The sequence below is a fragment of the Crinia signifera genome, chromosome 8 (genome assembly GCF_055691185.1).
Source record: "Crinia signifera chromosome 8, ASM5569118v1, whole genome shotgun sequence".
In the NCBI taxonomy this organism is placed as follows: domain Eukaryota; kingdom Metazoa; phylum Chordata; class Amphibia; order Anura; family Myobatrachidae; genus Crinia; species Crinia signifera.
Window position 1 is genome coordinate 28,309,641 of NC_139224.1, and position 20,551 is coordinate 28,330,191.

The following is a 20,551-nucleotide window of genomic DNA, read 5'->3' on the forward strand; positions in this document are numbered from 1 at the left end:
CTGTTCCATATTTTCTACCCTGGAGTGTTACTGAGGGTCCCTGCTCTCACAGCAACAGGAAAGGATTAAGCAGCACTTGACGTTTCGGTAATTTAACTCTTTAGAGGACATCCCTGTCGCTAGTTGCATCACACATACTGGCCAACTTTGTGACCACACCTTCAGAGATGTCCAAAGGACAAGTGCAGGGAGAATAACTACGTTATTAAGTTTATCATGGTTCCATATGGTGAATTGTATCATCAAGGCTCCTCTCTCGTTTCAAGAATGAATGGACGTATGGCCTACTCCCTAGTAGTCCAAGAACACAGCATTGGAGCAACTGCGCGACCATCGGACATCTGACTCAGGATGTCCTGTGAAATAATTCTGCATTCCAAGAAGCAGCCACTGGCTCAGTGCCGAGAAAATGGGGAAGGCCCATCCACATTCTGGGGGGCTTTTTCCATCACTGCCCCCCAAAACGCCAACAGCCTGTGAATTGTGCTGCTGCATTTTGGGCATTGTGAGCAAGTTCATATAACTTGGTTAGCCCACTTAGGCCTCAACTACGGATGGGATTCAACCATCAGTGATGCCAAACATCCATGTTCGGGGGGTTTCCTTGATAGTGACGGGTCAATGTTTTAATGTTTTACACCAATGTTGATGGTTTCTAACATGTTTAAGAAAAATTGCTGGTAAAAATTATTTCTGCCATCATTTTGATATACTTTTTAGCAGAACCCAATGATTTAATCAAAAAACTAAACCCCAATCAATTTTATTTTTATTTTTTTTACAAGGAGGGGGGACACCAATGTTTAGAGGTGGATGGGCTTATGATTGTCATGCTCCGATGGTAACATTGATGTTAAGCTATCAAAGCCCTACTCTATTTTATGACTGAAGTAATTTATCATTACTGATAAGCAATGGGCGTCAAATTACCAGTCACCATGGCAGGAAACTAGGATTGTCATCACCTGGGGCAAGGCAGTAATTGGGCTCCGCTCTGTCTCTTCCCCCACTGTATGCATGTATGGGAATTACATCCAGCACCTCCCAGGGCATGTGACCCCCTCGCGACCCCCCCCCCCCCCCCCCCAGTTGCGTCCCTGACCATGGCCAGTACTGCCAGGTGCTCCTGCGACCAGCTGATTGCCTCTGCGGCACCACCAGCAGAGGTTCCCTTTCATCAGCGACCATCTCTGGTCGCTGATGAAAAGGAGACACTGAGCAATATATTGCTCAGCAATATATCGCCCCCATGTGTACACAGCTTTACTCGTGTTCAAACCATCGCATCCACCTTGTCTGTAGCAATTGTCATATGATCTCAAGGGCCCTACATACGCAGAGATGTGTGCCAGAGATACATAACTGGAGATTCAGCACAAGAGATTTCACTCTTGTGGCTCATTTCAGACAATGAGCCACATACAGAGAGATTTGTGTCAGAGATTCAACTTGGGAGATTCAGCACGGGAGATTTCAAATCTGTCACGACTGTCACACACCCGCACATGCCATCAAACTGCCAGCCGCACATGCCATCAAACTGCACTGTGTGTGTGTGTATATATATATACATATATATATATATATATATATATATATATATATACATACACACACATACACACACAATCAGGATTATATGTGTGAAGTAACTGCTGAATGTTCCATCATGGACAAGGTAAATAAATTATATAATTATTATAATAACATGAGCCCTATAGATATTAAATGCAGCATTTAATGATTTATTACATACAGTGGATATGCAGCATTTAATGATTTATTACATACAGTGGATTGCAAGCTCTTTGGTACATTGAGATTAGGAGGTAGAGATCGAAAGTACAGAGAGAATAGGGGTCCCCCACCCCATTCCCAAACATATTACGTTGGTGGTATAGTGATGTTTGCTCCCCAAACATTGGTGGCACAGTGGGAAGAAAAAAAAATACTTACCAACGCCGGAGTCCAGCATCGCGGCCTCTCTGTCCCGCGGCGTCATCAGGAGTGGCGGTGGTCTCCGGCGGTGTGACGTCATCAGCTCGGCGGTGGTCTCCGGCGGTGCCTGATGTCCTCGGCGGCGGCGGTGCGTCCTCTCAGGTGCAGCGGCGGTGTCATGCGGGCGGCGTTCAGCGGAGCTTCAGTCGCTCAGAACAGCCCTGCTCATCTGCCCGCAGCCACACATGCGGGAGATGAGCAGGAGCTTTCTGAGCGACTGCTCTGAATTGTACAACCCGTCCGTTCTGAATCTTTACCAGATTCAGAACGGCGGGTGCGCGCATGTAAATCGCTGTGTGGGCAATATACACAGCGATTTACATGCATTTTCAGGCATTTTCTGAGCAATTTAGTAAAATCGCTCAGAAAATGCCTGAAAATTGTGCTGTGTGTAGTCTTGCTGCATGTTTTGTTTCCATATATTCCATGTATTTGGATGACGTGCTCATTGTCTTGCCCTTTAGAGCCTTGCATTGCCTTTTGAATTAACCATGATGATGACAATGAAAGCAAAAGTCTAATTAGCTGTTGTGGTTTTACTGCACCTTTGTTAATAAACATTCCCATTTACCTCCCGGGCAAGTGTTGTCTACCTCTGTCCGAACACAATGCCAGGCAGGGGCGGCACATAGTGATCCTTTAGAGTTCATGCTGGAATTTATAGTTCCACCACAGCTGGATATGTCTACAGTTACCTATGTCTATGTTCCTGTATTCACATTGTAATATACAGTACAGGGAGATGGGTAGGGTACCCGAATGATAGGTCGACACCTGAAGGTCGACATGCACAAGGTCGAAATTGATAAATGGTCGTCACAAGCAAAATGTCGACATGCCAATAGTTGACACACGAAAAAGGACAACGTTAGTTTTTCGTGGTTAAAAAAAAAAAATTGGGGGATTAGTTCATAGTTTACAATCCATGTGGACTCAGTAACGTGGCCTGAAGCATGGCGAGTGAAGGGGTACAATAATTGGGGGTCTATGTGCTCAGGTGTCAACATTGACACAAAAACAAATCCTTGAAAAACTCATGTCGATGGTTTGCGTGTGATGATCTTGTGCATGTTGACCTTTTATCAACGTCGACCTTGTGCATGAAAACATTTTTTGTATCGATTTACTAACGAACTGACTACTATTGGTAATGACGGAAGAAGTAGTCTCCCGATGGCAGAAGAAGTCTCCCGATGGCAGAAGAAGTCTCCCGTTGCCGTGGACCACATTGCATCACTTCCGGTTCCGTCTGCAGCATCATCAGCGTCTCCTCGTGCTTTTTCCCGACTAGCAATCCACTTGGAGCTACCTGCGCTGCCCTCAGACTTCTGTGATCGTCTGTCCTGCAGTGACACGGGTGGAGGAAGCAGCAGCATTAATCCTACAGGCGTTAGCGGGAACCCCGGAGACAGGACACAGCCAGCGACCAGACACAAGCGCACACTACTCCTTAATATAAGGGCACACTCCCCTCGTAGTACTGTGGATATTTTAAATTGAGAGGAGGGGGTACTCATTAATGAAAAGCCCAAGCAAGGGGTACGGGGGAGAAAAAAAGGTTTGAAACCGCTGTTAATTGATAGAATCTTATTGGTTGCTATGGGCAACACACCATCTTCAATAGAACTCCCACCTGTAAATTTTCCCCTACAGATCATTTAATCTATAACCCATGGGCAGACACAGGAAAATGCCTTTAAAAAAAGCACGCTATTTGCCTTTGTAATAAAGCATTTACTTGCCAGCAGTATGATTGATATTATTATCACATTTCAAGCTATACTTTACATTTTGCACTGTTTCCACTTCTGAAAGAGTTAAGTTTGGCTGTTGGTTAGGGCCCTGGATTCCGGTTTGTGACTTTTCCCCCCCACCTATTGGCTAAACCTTGTGTGGGAGGAGATCAGCAAGTCACTTCGGAGAGTTTCTGCCTCAGTAATGACCTAACTGATTTCCCCCAACTAAAAGCACTGCAGAAAGCCAGTCCAAATGGCATTCTGCGGAAGAATGTTTCCCCACCTCTGTCCGAGTCCCCCCAGTGGGCCCCAGCCGGTGTACTGCTGTGTTCTGCACACTCCACTTTTCTTTCTATAAAACAACATTGAAGAAAACGGATTTCGGAGTTCCTCTATCCTCTATCGTTGAGCATCCTATTCTTGCACGCAAAAAGAATGCTAAAGTCTTACGCGGACGCGTTAATATTTCCAGCTGTGGTAAGTTGCCTGGTTTCATTTATCGTAATATGAAGTTCTTACCATGGTTTGTATATTGATACTCTTGCTCATAAACTGTAATGGCACTGCGCGTTATTACATACAGACCCCTTATGCCGTGCGCCCATTGCCTGACATAAAGCAGATTAAACATATGCTTTTTATCCCGGATCACTTTCCAGTCATTATAGCCGGCATTAAACGCTCAGTGCTCATTTCTTACTTTTCTATCGGCGCAGTAAAATGTCTCTCATCGCACACTTCCACCCTGGAATTCCCGTTAAATAGACTCTCCATCCGCAGCGTTAAGGATGGGGCTTCTCAGCTGTTGCCGGATTTGGATGCAAGGAAAAAAAATCATGAAACTTTTCACAGCTGTTTTCAATAATGTTATTTTTAGGGACCACTGCTGTGCAGCCCACTGTGAGCGTACTGGGGAGAGGTCTTACTTGTGTCAGCTGCAGAAGACCTGCAGACACAGGGGGGCCATTCCAGCCGTTTGAACAGAGTGTAGAACTGTGGACGTTTACTTACGGGATATGGTTTTTACACATGGTATGTAGAGTGAATCATTTCGGTGATTTGTTAATTGTCATGTTATAACGCTTCTCGGGTTTGTGCGCTTAGGGATAACGTCAGGACGATGTCACACAGTAGTGGTTTGCAGCACCGGTGATGTGTTGAGAACAGTTATCTGTTTTGTTATGGTCACTTAATGCTCTAAAATTAATAACAGTTATTTATATAGCGCACACAGATTCCGCAGCGCTGTACAGAGAATATTGGAACACTTACATCAGTCCCTGCCCCAGTGGAGCTTACAATCTATATTCCCTACCACATGTACACACACACACAGACATTCTAGGGTTAATTTTTGTTGGAAGCCAATGAACCTACCAGTATACATTTGGATTGTGGGAGGAACCTGGAGTACCCAGAGGAAACCCACGCAAGCGCAGGGAGAATATACACACTCCGCTGTTTAGGTGGTCAACAGTCCTGTGTAAGTGTGACTGCGGACCATTATCTTGATGCCCTGATTGATTCTGTGAAAAAAAAAAAATTGAATGGGGAAGGAGATGCACAACAGAAAGGGGTTATAAGATTTATGGGCCTGATTCATAGGTGGACGCAAACTCGATGGATTGTGTACAACTCTGATGGTGGGTGGAGCGAGCATGCAAAGCAATGTGACACTTTCACACTGCCAGGGTCAGGAAAGACGCAGTTTGTGATTGATTCAATCACTGTGGTGTTGCAACTGAGCAATTATCGGTAGACTGGGCTTGGGTCGCAGAGTGACTGGCAGGAAGAGGCCGGGAAAACACTAGTGCTTGTTTAGGTGTGTGATGACATTCTCGTACTTGCGGGATATAGGTCACTGGCAAGGTCAAGGTCGACAGTCAAAAGGTCAAAATGTGTTTTTCACAGGTTTTTTTGTCCTCATTATCAACATAGTCGACATGAACACTGTCTGTGTACCACATCCCCTCGAATTCGGGCACGGTGCCTTGCTGTGCTCTGGACACTATTTTATGTTACCAACTACAACGTTGTGGATGGTAGGGTGTGAAATACCGCCTGTCGGAACATGTCGGCTGAAACAAAATGTGAAAAACTCATTTCGACCTTTTGACTGTTGACCTTCCCATTGTCAACCTAAGCCATGTCTACCTATGTGTTCAACCTACTGACCGTGTCCCCATTGCAGCTCCTGTAGCCAATGTGCACATTCATGGAGGCACTGAGGGAGTTATTGCATCTGATTCGGAGTACACAGTTGCTGAGAACGTTGTGATGGCTTCCGTGGGCATCTCTGTTCACTTGTTGGCAGCTGCTACACTTGCATCACCACGCATTTCCACCACGCCAGCTTGAGAGGTGGCGCAACCTTGCCCGTTCGGTAAATGTATACAGAGTAGGATATAGCCACGCCTCCACATTTAACCACGCCTCCTTTAGTACTTTTGCCCATCTGATGTCCCAGCAGCCCTTCCTCTGAGCAGTCTGCTGTGCTAAGCCCACATGCAATTACCCAGTTACACCAATTCAGCCCCATAATGACATGCGGCCGAGAAGCTTGCGTCTACGAATAGACCATAGTTACTATAAGTTGCATATGCTCAGTTACCGCAATAATCCATTTATACAGTATGTTCAATCCCTCTGTGTTCATTCGCGTTTCTTCTACCATAACTGGATTTGTATCATGTCATGTGTTCAAGCGCCTTAGATAATTAAGAGCAGAATAACATACAAATAAACCTAATGAAAACTTTGAAAATGTTGGTGATGATTTGCAGCATTCGGTTAAGTTTAATTTCACACATTAAAAAGTAAGGCGTAATTATACATCAACTTAATTATTTCCCCTATGATCATTTAACTGGAAACTTGAGGCTAATTTACTGTTCCTTTGCATGCAAATCACTGTCTTATTGTTGGTTGATTTATTTGCTTTTGTATCAGCAAGTCCTTGAACGATGTGGCAATTTCAGTGAAGAAAATGTGTTTTATTTGTCACTAAGCTGCGAAGATTTTCCCTGTGCTTGTGACTGTGCTGTAAAGCAATGGTCCCGGCCCTCTGGGAACAGCTGTGCTTATCTATATGGCTGAGAGCGCAATTAGTAAGACAGGCTGAAATCCATTGCACACATGAACGACAAACACTGACGCATCACTGGAATTCTTTCAAACAATTGACTCAATCTTGGAAACCGAAAACATGGAAACTGATACAAACTGGAAACGTTAAAGTCGTGTGTGTGATATTTGATATTTTTATACACATTTTAATAAACCATACTTGCCTACCTGACCCTCTCCATGAGGGAGAAAATGCTCTGTTCCTGCACTTCCCTGGTTAGGTATGATTACCATCACCTGTGGTGAACCACCTTTTTTTAAACAATTACCTAGCACCCCACAGGTGATGACAATCATACATTACCAGGGAAGTCCGGGAAAAGAGCATTTTCTCCCTCATGGAGAGAGTCAGGTAGGCAACTATGTAATAAACAGTATGGCTGGAAACATCTCACCTGGGGATTTGCATTATAGGCCTGGAGTTGATCACTGATCTGCAAATTCCCAAAAATTGCAAAAATAAAGGTGACATTGACGCATTGTTACTGTGAAATGCGACATCACTCATAGAAACTTAGAATTTGAGCACCCGGGGGAATTACACATAAGTAGTGTATATACAAACTCCACAAAGTTAGTTCCATGGTCGGAATGGAACCCACAATCTCTGTGCACACATATTATAAATATATACACACACATATGGGGTTATTCAAACCTAATCACAAAGGAAATTTTGGTACTAGTGTAGTTTCACAGCGCCAGCATGGCGCCGTGCGTCTGAGTCCCCTTGCGGGGCTCGGTGGCTCGCTACGCTCGCCACGCTATTTAAAATCAACTCCATGCCAACATGGATAGTGGGGGTATGAACTATCCATGTTGGCATGGAGTTAATAGACTTTTTTTAACATAGTTTGTGGCGAGCATAGAACCCGGAAGTAGTAGCTGGCGCCGTGAAACTACACAACTACCGAAATTTTTTTCTCAAGTGGACAAAACCATGCTGCACTGCAGATGGGGCAGATGCATACGTAACTTGTGCATTGAGAATTATGCTGGGTACACAACAGGACAACAAGGGTCCGATCCCATCAATCTAGATCCAACTCCGACCGATTGGATGTAGATTGTGTGGTGATTGGGCCCTTTTCTGTCCTGTTCTGATCCGATTCCGATCGGATGCGCGGCCCCACGGGTAGATCGTCATTATTCAGATCCTACCTGCAGCAGGTAGGATCTGGAAACGATCATACACCCGGGTGCGGGTCGCCATCGGTGCACATCGTGAGCGGGTTGTGCGCTCCGCGAGATTGTGAGCGGGTCGGACGAGACACTGACGAGATCGTGAGCAGGTCGTCCTGGTGTGTACCCCGCATTAGAATTGGGTGAGGTTTGTTGAAACTAAATTCTAAACTGCAGTATAAAAACAAAGCAGCCAGTTTACCCTGAACAGAAACAAAATAACTCACCCAAATCTAATGCTGGCCATTCATCAGGACGACCAGCCTGGGTGTGGTATAGGGGTCCGACAGTCATTATCTTGACGTCGGGATCCCGACTGGCCGGACCCAGAGAGCATGGTGAGCGCAACTAAACCCCTTGCAGGCTCGCTGCGCTCGCCACGCTGCGGGCACGGTGGCTCGCTGCGTGAGCCACCTCTTCTATTCTCCCTCTATGGGGGTCGTGGACCCCCACGAGGGGAAATAGCCGACGGCCGTCGGGAACCCAGCTGTCGGTGTTTTGATAGTCGGGATCCCGACGTCGAGTGAATGCCTATCAGGATCCCAACTGTCGGGACCCTGTCCGGCACCCGACAAGCCTTCGATCCGGATCGTGTCACGATATCCCTGTCCGGCAGCTTCCCATACACATGATAGATCTTATGTGTGTAATTTCACATAGGATCTATCGTAAGATCCGCAACTCCCAGCTATTTGCAGCATCTTCAGATCATGCAGCACATTAAGATCATTAACCCTTTGAGTGCCATATTTTGAATGTGAGAGACATTCAAAATATCCACTAATAATGCCAGAGTCCCTCACATTTGTTATATAAATTCAAATATAAAATGTTGTGTAAAGAAAAAAATATATATATTTCCTACATAAGGTAACATTACTGGTCATTATGATGAATACAATTGTTTGCTTGGTAATTTTCACACCTATTTTGACAAATGTAATTGGCCCTCAAAGGGTTGTCTATGTCGCTTGTAATGTAATTGGCCATAGGCCAAATAGACAAGATTATATGGTTCTGGGCTCTGGGGAGTTCAAGAGAAATCGCATAGCCAAAATTGCACCTTATGTACGGAGCTTAAAACCAGGGGTGGATTAAGCCTTTGGGGGGCTCGGGTCATTTTAGACAGGGAGGCCCCTCCCACTTGTCATTACTGGCCGCAAACTGCACGGGAGAATATTACACTGTCAAAACACAGAGTAAAGAATTAAACGTTGAACTAGAACAGACCTGTGTCCAGGTGTTTTATTCTTTGAAAAAATCCAGCGAGTGCCACCCGAATTCCTGCATATTGTTGGTGGAGTGCAAGCCCCTACCTAAGAGGGCACCAGGGTCATTTCTCAAAGAGACGTGGAAGTGCCGACCGAATGACACACACACACACACATATATATATATATATATATGTCATCATTCACGGCGGCACTCAGGTAATAAAACAAGGTACACAGTTGCTGGATCTAAGCCCTGTGTACCTTGTTTTATTACCTGAGTGCCGCCGTGAATGATGACATATCTTGGAGTGGTTTCTCCTTAAAATTCGGAAGGCAACAGGGACCTATCACGCTTGTGTTTAGTGAGTGTCAAATCATCCTACTATATATATATATATATATATATATATATATATATATATACGATCAGATAGAAGTATAGCGGCACTGGAAGACTTCTCAAATTTCTTTATTGCTGACGTGCAAATGTACACAATGTCCCGACGTTTCGGGGATCAACCGTCCCCTTCTTCAAGGTGTGTGAAGAAGGGGACGGTTGATCTCCAAAACGTCGGGACATTGTGTACATTTGCACGTCAGCAATAAAGAAATTTGAGAAGTCTTCCAGTGCCGCTATACTTCTATCTGATCGTATCCATATTCCAATAGAAGGCACGGGAGCAGTTGCAGCAGAAGCAGGAGTGCCGGACCGTCTACAAGTATATATATATATATATATATATATATATATATATATATATATATATATATATATATATATATATATATATATATATATACCACATGAAAAGCCTGTGTTTGTCCCTCTGTACATTACTCTGTAGGAGACCTCACAGGCTCAGCGCTGCCTCTGATTAAAAACCCTCCCATGATGAGGCCGCTGCTGCTGTCTTCCATGGACCTGAGAAGCATGTGATGAGCTCCATCAATCGGAGCTCAGCACAAGCTTATCAGCCTCTGGCCTCTTGTGCATAGTCTCATGGGTCAACTCCCAGAAATGCACTGCATTATTTTTTTTTACTTATTTTTTTTTTTTTTTAGGGAAATTACCAATAAATAGACTTGAGCATTTTCTTGAATGAGGTGGCCTACAGACAGTGCCTTGCTAGACAAGAAAAGCTCTGTTACAGTAGCTTGTTCTTGCAATAAGTTGGTTAAACAAACATGTTCTTGCTGAACTCTCCTCCAGCTTTTGGTGTGTTTCATAATGACACGAAACGAATGTAGAAATGTAAGTATTTGGGTCACATTTCTTGCATTGCTTTAATGACCACAATAAAATAATCATGTTCTATGCAGCCAGACAGAATATGCCTCATAATGATCTCAATAGCTTATTTAATGGCATCGTGAAAACAGCATTAGGGGGTCTTAAACAAACATCAACCAAATATAATTTTGCTTTTATTAGTTTGTTTTGAACTAACTAGACTGTACAGACCTTATATATTATTGGCTACTGTGTTTTACAGCACATCTAGGCTGCTTGGTAGGACGCCAGCTTAAGGGTCTGTTTTGCTAACTACAACATTTTTGTCGGGTTGGGATCATTTGGTCTACAGCATGATGGTCTACAGTCATTAGGTTGACACCAATAGGTCGACATTGGTCTAGGTCGACATGGGAAAAGATCGACATTGTTCTAGGTTGAAAGGTCGTTAGTTCGACAGGTCATTAGTTCGACAATGTCTAGGTCGACAGTGAAAAGGTCAACATGGGGTTTTTCACTGTTTTTTTTTTTACCTGAATGTCAACACAGTCGACATGGACACAGTTTAAAGTGCACCGCATACCCTCGCTGCACTCGCGATGCGTCGGGCACGGTGCCTCCCTGCGCTCGGCACACTAGTTTATTCTCCCACCACGCCCTAGTGGATGGTAGGGCATGAAATACCACCTGTCGGCACATGTCGGCTCAAAAAACAATGAAAAACCCCATGTCGACCTTTTCACTGTCGACCTAGACACTGTCAAACTAATGACCTGTCGAACTACCGACCTGTCGAACTAATGACCTGCCGACCTAGAACCATGTTGACCTTTTCCCATGTCGACCTAATGACTGTCTACCGTCATGCTGTAGATCAAATGACCGCATCCCATTTTCGTTATAGCTGGCGTACATAATGAAAGGTGTGTGGTATAATAGACCGACAGTCGGGATTCCGACAGTCATTACTCAGATGTCGGAATCCCGATTGCACAGCAGGGGGAGCGCAATGAAGCCCTTTGCGGGCATGGTGGCGAGCTGCGCTTACCACCTATTTTATTCTCCCTCTATGGGGGTCGTGGACCCCCACCAGGGAGCAGTCGGGATTCCGACGTCGGAGTACTGACTGTTGGAACCCCGACTGTCGGGGAGCCGTCCTGCACCCAATGAAAGTGGGGCTTGATTCAGGTTGGCTCGCTACGCAGCGTTTTTTCGCTGCCTATCGAGCATCTTCTCACCGCCCGAACCTCGTCACTAGCATGCGCAGGGATGTGTGCGCTAACATCTCCTTGCATGAGACCGCTAGCCGGAGAAATGATTTGATGGTCACTCCCCATTGAATAATTTCTCCGGCCTTTGTTAATTAAAGTCAGTCTGAATAGACTCTTATTACAGCCGCTGATCGCCAAAGATGGGGCGGGCCATTACATCATGTGATGCCAGCCACCGCCCCGAGCAGGGAACACCGCGTCTGCATTCCCATGGCAACGCCCAGTGTTATCATGGGGACGCACATAAAACTCTGGACGTTCCCCTCCAGCCCCCGCTGCGAGCTCCCCTCCCTCCCCTTGCGATTGCCTTGGCTAATGTGATACTCACCGAAGGCACAAGGGGTCAGCACATGCACAAATACTCACCACCATCGGAACGGGGCCGTTTTCGTCCCCTTACAATTAAACCAGAATTAGGCCCTTGATCTCACTGGTTTCTGGATGATAGGTCAACAGTGTATAGATAGTAAATGTGTTGACACCACAAGGATAGCACGAGCAAACTGTCGACATTACCATTGTCGACGTGAGAATTTCATGCTGTTTTTTCATATCATTAACTATTTCATTATTTAACATTCATGTGCACTCTAAGGGGTCGATCCTGTTAGTGTCGAAGGGTGCAAATTGCAGTTCGGGTGCCGTTTAAACGCTGAAACGGCACCCGAATAAAGCCGATCTCGCACCCTATGCTGGTCCGAATTCGCTTAACCCCTTCCCGACACATGACGTATATATACGTCATGAGTCGGTTGCGGGGGAATCAAGCCAGCTCACGGAGTGAGCTGGCTTGAAAGAGAGCAGGTAATGGCTGTATATTACAGCCAGGTACATGCTCTCACGGCCATGAGCGGCGAGTTCGCCGATCGTGGCCGTTTAACCATTTAAGCACCGCGGGCAAAGCGCCCGCAGTGCTTAAATAGCTGATCGGAGGGGGGGCGCCCCCCTCCGGCGCCGATCGGGGCCCCCCGCGGCGAGATCGGAGGGTGCCGATCGGTTGCCATGGTAGCCAGGGGTCTAATGTAGACCCCTGTGCTGGCCGTGTCAGTATTCCTATTACATCCTGCCTGAGGCAGGATGTAATAGAAAGTGCTGAAAATCACTATGTTCAGCCATAGAGCTCTATGGCTGAACCTAGTACAGGCGATCGCGCCCCCTAGTGGTCAAGTACACTAGGGGGCCTTGTAGTAAAAGTAAAAAAAAAAAAAATAATAAGTTAAAAAAAAAAAAAAAAAAATATTAAAAGTTCAAATCACCCCCCTTTCCCCATTTCACAAATAAAAATAAATAAAAAATAAAAAAAATAAACATATTTGGTATCGCCGCGTTCCTAAAAGTCCGATCTATTAAAATATAACATTAGTTATCCCGCACGGTTAAAGGCGTAAACGGAAAATAATTCCCAACGCCAAAACTACGTTTTTTGGTCGCATCGCCTACCCAAAAAAAAATAACTAAAAGAGATCAGAAAGTCGCCCATATCCCATAATGGTATTAATTAAAAAGTACACTTCAGCCCGCAAAAAATTAGCCCTCACCCAGGTCCGTAGGTGGAAAAATAAAAAAGTTATAAGCCGCAGAACATGGCGACGCGACGCAAATAAGAAAAACCGTAAAAGTTGCTATTTTTTTTTTTAGTGGTAAAACATAACGAAAACTATATAAGTTTGGTATCACCAGAATCGTAACGACCCATAGAATAAAGATAACCCATCATTTTAAACGAACTATGAACTCCAAAAAAACCGTAACCAGCGCAAAATTGTGGAATGGCGTTTTTTTTTTTTTTTACCCCACATTGAATTATTTCCTGATTCCCCAGAATATTATACGGTATAGTAAATGGTACCATTAAAAAGTACAACTTGTCCCGCAAAAAAAAAGCCCTCATGTGTCTATATAGCCGGAAAATTAAAAAAGTTACGCTTATTTGAACGCAAGGAGGAAAAAAAAAAAAAATTAACAAAAAAGGCCTGGTCGGGAAGGGGTTAAAATTGCTCACACCCCCCGGCACTTCTAAGCAAATTCATTCCACTGTAAAGTGCACCCGGTGCCGTGATGATTCGCACCTAATAGGATCGGCCCCTATATGGGAATGGTAAAGCGAAGCTACATTAATTGGGGAACCATGTGCTCAGGTGTCGACATTGACAAACTCATGCCGACTTTTTCATGTGTCGACCATTCCCATGTCCATATTTTGCCTGTGTCGACCTACTGTCAATGTCGATATTTTTTATGCCGACCTTTTGTCAATGTCAACCTTGTGCATATCCACCTTTTGGTGTCGACCTATAGACTGTCTATCTAGACACTATGGGCCTTATTCTAGTTCACTCTTTCTGACAAAATCCTTCTTAGATGGACAAAACCATGTGCACTGCAGGGGGGCAGATGTAACATGTGCAGAGAGAATTATGTAGGGTACACACCAGGACGACCACCGTCGTTCACGACCGATAGACGACCATGGAACGATTTCCCTTGGACTTCCCGGGAGCTCCCAGGCAGTCCCCAGCAAACGATTAGCAAAAATTGTGGGTTTTTTTGCGGAACGATCTAGATCCGATCCCGATGTGCCCGCGATGGTCGTTAAGACGGTCGGATCGCTGGTTTTTGTTTTTTTTGCAAGAACACATGCGACCGTCGTCAGATGGGCCTTTGAAATTGTAATGAAGGGGCTGGACTAGCAGAGGGGGAGGACTAGCAGAGGGGGAATAGGAATAGCAGCAGCCATTTTAAACCAGTGTATTTCTGCTTTGTTACTAGTGAGGCTTGGTTTATACCTGCTGGACATAGCTATTTACACATTACTTTGTTTTGCCTGCCATTACAAAGTGTCTTTTAACCCTGCACTATGGAGAATGCAGTGATGGGTAGTCACCAGCAACAGTACCTGCTCTATTATGCAGTTTTGAAGCTCAGGCGTCAGAGAGCCCAGCGCAGGAGAGAAAGATCATGCTGGACAAAGCAGTGGCTACTTCAGCGTCAGACTCGTTCGCACATGCCACTGCTCAGGGACATCAGGGAAAATAACCCAGACGATTTTCGTAACTTCTTGAGGATGGATGATGCCACATTCCAGGAATTGCTGCGTCTGGTGACTCCCCACATCGAGAAGCAGGATACCAAGTATCGCATGGCTATCCCTGCTGAGGAACGGCTGGTGGTGACCCTGAGGTTTCTGGCGACAGGACGGTCTCTTGCTGACCTAAAGTTTGGATCCCTCATCTCCCCGCAAGCTTTGGGCCTCATCATCCCGGAGACCTGCAAAGCCATTGTGAAGGTGCTGCAGTACCAGTATTGCAAGGTAAGGATGAAATATACACTGTACACTTTATTGTGCAAACAAAATATTTTTATTTATAATTTAGGCCTAGGACAGAAACAGGTTTTTTAGGCCTTTCATGGTTAAAACATGTAAAATAGTAAATAGATTGTGTCAACACAAATATATTATAATACCATATATAAAAGATATTGTACAAAAACACACACTATATATAAAGATTTAAGTATGTATGACCCAGTTTAAACTTTCCCAATAAGTACGGGCTACTGTGTGGCAGAGGATGTCTGCCGCAGATAAGTAAAGGCTGCGGCCCACATGGCGCATGGCGCAGATGCAATGGTCCCGGCCCCATTGATGTGCGCCATACGCCATGTGAGCAGTGGCCATCACATACCTGCAGCTGAGACCATGTCTGCCGCACAGTACCCCATACTATTGGCAAAGAAAAAAGGGCAATAAATGGAGTTTGCTATCCAGATTGAGGAGAATCCTGTTCTCCCTCTGGTAATGCAGGTACAGGTAGCAGCATATAAATAAACAAAAAAAACACACTCTGGTAACTTCTGGAACATGCCCTTACAACAGTAGGGATAAGGTACTGTGCGGCAGAGGATGTCTGCTGCAGATATGTAAAGGCTGCGGCCCACATGGCGCATGGCGCAGATGCAATGGTCCCGGCCCCATTGATGTGCGCCATACGCCATGTGAGCAGTGGCCATCACATACCTGCAGCTGAGACCATGTCGATGGTAAATGATAAAGTAGCCTATTTTTTAAGACAGATCCTCAAAAACAGGACACTCTGGATCTTCTATCAGTAAAGAACTGTAGAATTGACGGTACTGGGGGGGTTGAGAAGGCTGTGTAGGTGTTGACTGGGTATGTGTTGGAATTGTGCTCGACTGGCCTGCTACGGTGGCAGGCGGAGTAGGCACTGGTGATTCTAATGACAGTGGTGTGTCTGGTGCACTACCAATGCCAACTATTTTAGTGCCACTGTTGAGATACCCTAAACTGCCATTATACACCAACTCCATGCATAACTTTTCAAAAGTAAGTTGCTGGTTAGGAGCCATGTTGCGAACACACTCTGCCACATAAGTGAAGTAGTTGTCATGTTTGTCCGGGTTTCTTTGCAGGACTTGATGTGCCCGCATCATAAATTCTTCATGTGCCGCTGCTTCTCCTTTTTTTCCTTTGCCACGCATTTTTTTGGCACGGGGGAGTGGTGGAGTGGGTTCCAGGGTGGGTGGCGGAGTGCGTGCCGGAGTAGGAACTTCGTTCGATGTGCATGCATTCTCAGATAGGACAGATAGGTCTGGGGTTGCAGGTGGGTAGTCACCAAGCTGTAAAAAAATTGAACATGTTTACTAATCAATTCTATTTACTTCTAATTTCAGTTCCCTACCAGCGTGAATGAATGGAAAGTCATCGCAGAGGAGTTTGAACAGCGATGGAACTTCCCAAATTGCGGTGGAGCCATTGATGGCAAACATGTCCGCATAGCCCAGCCTATCAATAGTGGTTCCTACTATTTTAATTACAAGGGCTATTTTAGCATTGTACTAATGGCTGTTGTTAATGCGAACTATGAGTTTATCTTCCTGGATGTAGGAAGGAATGGCCGTGCATCGGATGGTGGCACTTTCAAGGACACAAAGTTCTACGAAAGGCTCATAGCGAACACCCTTCACTTGCCGTCTGTCCAGGAAACTAAACAGGGGCTTAACTTTGTTTTTGTGGCTGACGAGGCTTTTGGCCTGCACGAGCATGTCATGAAGCCATATGCGCAAAGGGGGTTGAACCATGACAAAAGGATCTTTAACTACAGGCTATCCAGGGCACGGCGTGTTGTGGAAAATGCTTTTGGCATCCTGGCAAGCCGGTTTCACATTTTCCACACTGCCATTAACCTGAGGGTGGACAAAATTGACTGGGTTGTCACGGCGTGCTGTGTCCTGCACAATTTGCTCCGCAGAAAAGCCACACAGCAAAGGGCTACAGGCACAGCACTCCAAGAAGACCAAGAACTGCCAGAGGAGGTAGTGCAGATATCCTCCTTGCAAACCCCAACACAACACTACACAGGGAGTGCACGAGCCAAACAGGTGAGGGAACAGTACATGGCCTACTTTAATGGGGAGGGCGCTGTGGATTGGCAGGAGGAATCAATTAGATAGCCAAAAAAATAGACTCACCGATGCAGACTGCGAATTCTCCTCCTCCTCCTGCGCCGTGACTTCTTGGTTTTCATGTTCTACCATAAGGACTACTCCTGTCCTCATCGACTCCTGGCTGAGGGTGAATGTCAACCGGTCATAGTACCAGAGCGATGTTTGATACATCTCGTCGACTCCAGCACCAGACTTCTTTGCAGCCTCCACCTTCTTGTGTTCCTTTAAGAACACCGTGCGCAGATTCTGGATGCGTTTCCTCACCCATTCAACATTGGCCTCTGGGTGAAATGGAAGACTGTAGCGTGCCAAGTCCTCCAAGGCTTGGTTTCTTTTCATTTTGTTTGAATACTCCTTGGATTTTGTTCGCCACAGGCATTCGTGTGAATTCGTATTTTTCAATAAACCCTTCAAGAAACTCTTGTTCCTTTGCGTTGGACATTGGGACTGTAAAAAGATAAAACCATTTTAGTTGTTATAGTTATACCCATGTTTTGTTTCATATTTAAATTTTTATAGTTATAGTTACCAGTTTACCTAGTTCTTATGTTTTAAGTATTTAAAATGTTAATAAACTTTTATGAAAACCACTATACATTTTATTGTGCAGATTGCTATTCACACACACAGGTGAATGGGGCCTAGCAGAGAGGAGTGCATGGAATACTGCAATGGTGGACAATGGTTTATGTATATATATCTATATATACACAAACACACACACACAGGTGAATGGGGCCTAGCAGAGAGGAGTGCATGGAATACTGCAATGGTGGACAATGGTTTATGTATATATATCTATATATACACAAACACACACACACACAGGTGAATGGGGCCTAGCAGAGAGGAGTGCATGGAATACTGCAATGGTGGACAATGGTTTATGTATATATATCTATATATACACAAACACACACACACACAGGTGAATGGGGCCTAGCAGAGAGGAGTGCATGGAATACTGCAATGGTGGACAATGGTTTATGTATATATATCTATATATACACAAACACACACACACACAGGTGAATGGGGCCTAGCAGAGAGGAGTGCATGGAATACTGCAATGGTGGACAATGGTTTATGTATATATATCTATATATACACAAACACACACACACACAGGTGAATGGGGCCTAGCAGAGAGGAGTGCTTGGAATACTGCAATGGTGGACAATGGTTTATGTATATATATCTATATATACACAAACACACACACACACAGGTGAATGGGGCCTAGCAGAGAGGAGTGCATGGAATACTGCAATGGTGGACAATGGTTTATGTATATATATCTATATATACACAAACACACACACACACACAGGTGAATGGGGCCTAGCAGAGAGGAGTGCTTGGAATACTGCAATGGTGGACATTGGTTATATGTATACACACACACATGGGGCCCACCCAAAAAAAACAGTGACATGGTCGGGTGCACGGTTGCCAAACCAGTGCTTTATACACACTATATACATTGGTGGCATCAGTGGGCATGCATAGAAGAGCATTGGGAGTGCAAACATACCAGGTTGTTGTTCTGGGAGATGAGACAAGAAGGAGAGTCCAACTGCTGCGCCAGCGCTGTTTGCTATGTGGAAAAACATGGCGCCGGGGGAGTGTTTAGGAAATGCCACTCAAATAGGCTGGATCAAACGACGGACGCACCGACGGACGGACGACGGAGGCGGCAAAAAACACTCACGATCTGCATACGATTGACGGTCGGTCGGCCTGGGATTGACGGATCCTACCTGCAGCACGTAGGACCAAAGATGCGACCAAACGAGCGGCGTGAACGCGCATTGGATCGGAATCGGATCAAATAAATGTCAAAAACACACGATAGTACATACAATCTGCATACAACCGGTCGGAATTGGATCTAAATTGACAGAATCGGGCCCTAGTCGTCCTGGTGTGTACCCAGCATTAGATTTGGGTGAGTTATTTTGTTTCTGTGCAGGGTAAATACTGGCTGCTTTATTTTTACACTGCAATATAGATCTCAATTTGGAGTAAAACCCCACCCAAATCTAATTCTCTCTGCACAAGTTACATCTGCCCCACCTGCAGTGCACATGGTTTTGTCCATCTAAGAAGGATTTTGTCAGAAAGAGTGAACTAGAATAAGGCCCTATATACCATGCATGTCCAAACTGTGGCCCTCCAGCTGTTGTGAAACTACACATCCCAGCATGCATTGCCATAGTTTTAGCATTCTCTAACAACAAAACTGTGGCAAGGCATGATGGTTTCACAACAGCTGGAGGACCACAGTTTGGACATGCCTGCTATAGACCTTTTAATCCAGAAATCTCACAGTGTAGGGAGGCAGGACCAAAGATAGTGCAGTTGGGCCTGGGTACTGTGTGCAGGCTGTGTACCCGGGGTCCCTCCAACAAGCTTGAGCCCAGTGATATTAGTACCCGCTCCCATCTCTTAGCTCCCCTGCAGGCACGCAATGTGGTTGTCTGTAACAATAGTAAGGTGGATGCAGCCTTTTATTTCACCGGTTTAATTAAACGGAACCGCTCGATTGTCCTGTGAGCATCTTCACAAATATATTTCCCAAAGCTGACCATTGCCTTGAAAGAACTGAAGAGGACAAGGTTGTTGTTTTTTCAATGTTTATTACTAGGGTCAGAAAATCTTTATGTTCCAGCCTCCATCTCCTTCACGTCTGAGTGTTCTCACCTGTAAAGGGGACTGAGCTGGAGAAATCTAAAGCCGACCAGGTCATCAGACAGCAGGGCTGAATGTTTCATGAGATGAGAGCGCTGATTTTGTGGGAGGCAGTGATCTCTCACCACTGTTATTATGTGAGGACAGGAGAATGGGGGCTGGACGGGAGCCACTGACTGGGCTGTTTGGGGAATCCTGTTATGTGGGGCTTCCATGAAACAAGTACAAGAAGACTGTGTTGACTGTGCGAGACAATCCATTCACAGCTGCATAGTGTAGGGACTTATCCAATGCAGCGGGGGACATAAATTGGAATAGGCTGAACCTCGAGTGTGTGGGGGTTGGGGGTAGCATCAGTGATTTCCCATATTCAATTCATATTTATACCTTCCCCACCCTTTTGTGACTCCTCCTCCCACATACTCTAAATACAGATTGGGTATTTTATTTTGTCCCCATTTTAATGTTGGGAGTTGTGGTTCTACTGATTATATTTGCATAATCCACACCAGCCTCTGCCCATCGGAGTGTATATTGCTAAACTGGCCATACACTACAGTGATGGATCCCAGCAGTGTATGGCCATCCGACCCCCCTTGAGACGCCCGGTACCTGCTCAGCACCCAGCATACAGCA

At 45.2% G+C, this 20,551-nt stretch overlaps 1 protein-coding gene across 2 annotated transcripts in view; it reads left to right on the forward strand.

Moving 5' to 3' along the window:
• The window catches only part of PRICKLE2 (prickle planar cell polarity protein 2), a 259,945-nt gene that overhangs the window by 124,733 nt on the left and 114,661 nt on the right, over positions 1 to 20,551 (forward strand). The window contains exon 1 of one of the 2 annotated variants that reach the window (XM_083156042.1): positions 3,961 to 4,211. The exons of the other annotated variant lie outside the window; for it this stretch is intronic. The gene's annotated coding sequence lies outside the window, so the exon portion shown is untranslated. Of the gene's footprint in view, positions 1 to 3,960; positions 4,212 to 20,551 lie in introns of those variants that run through there. 2 annotated transcript variants of the gene reach the window in all.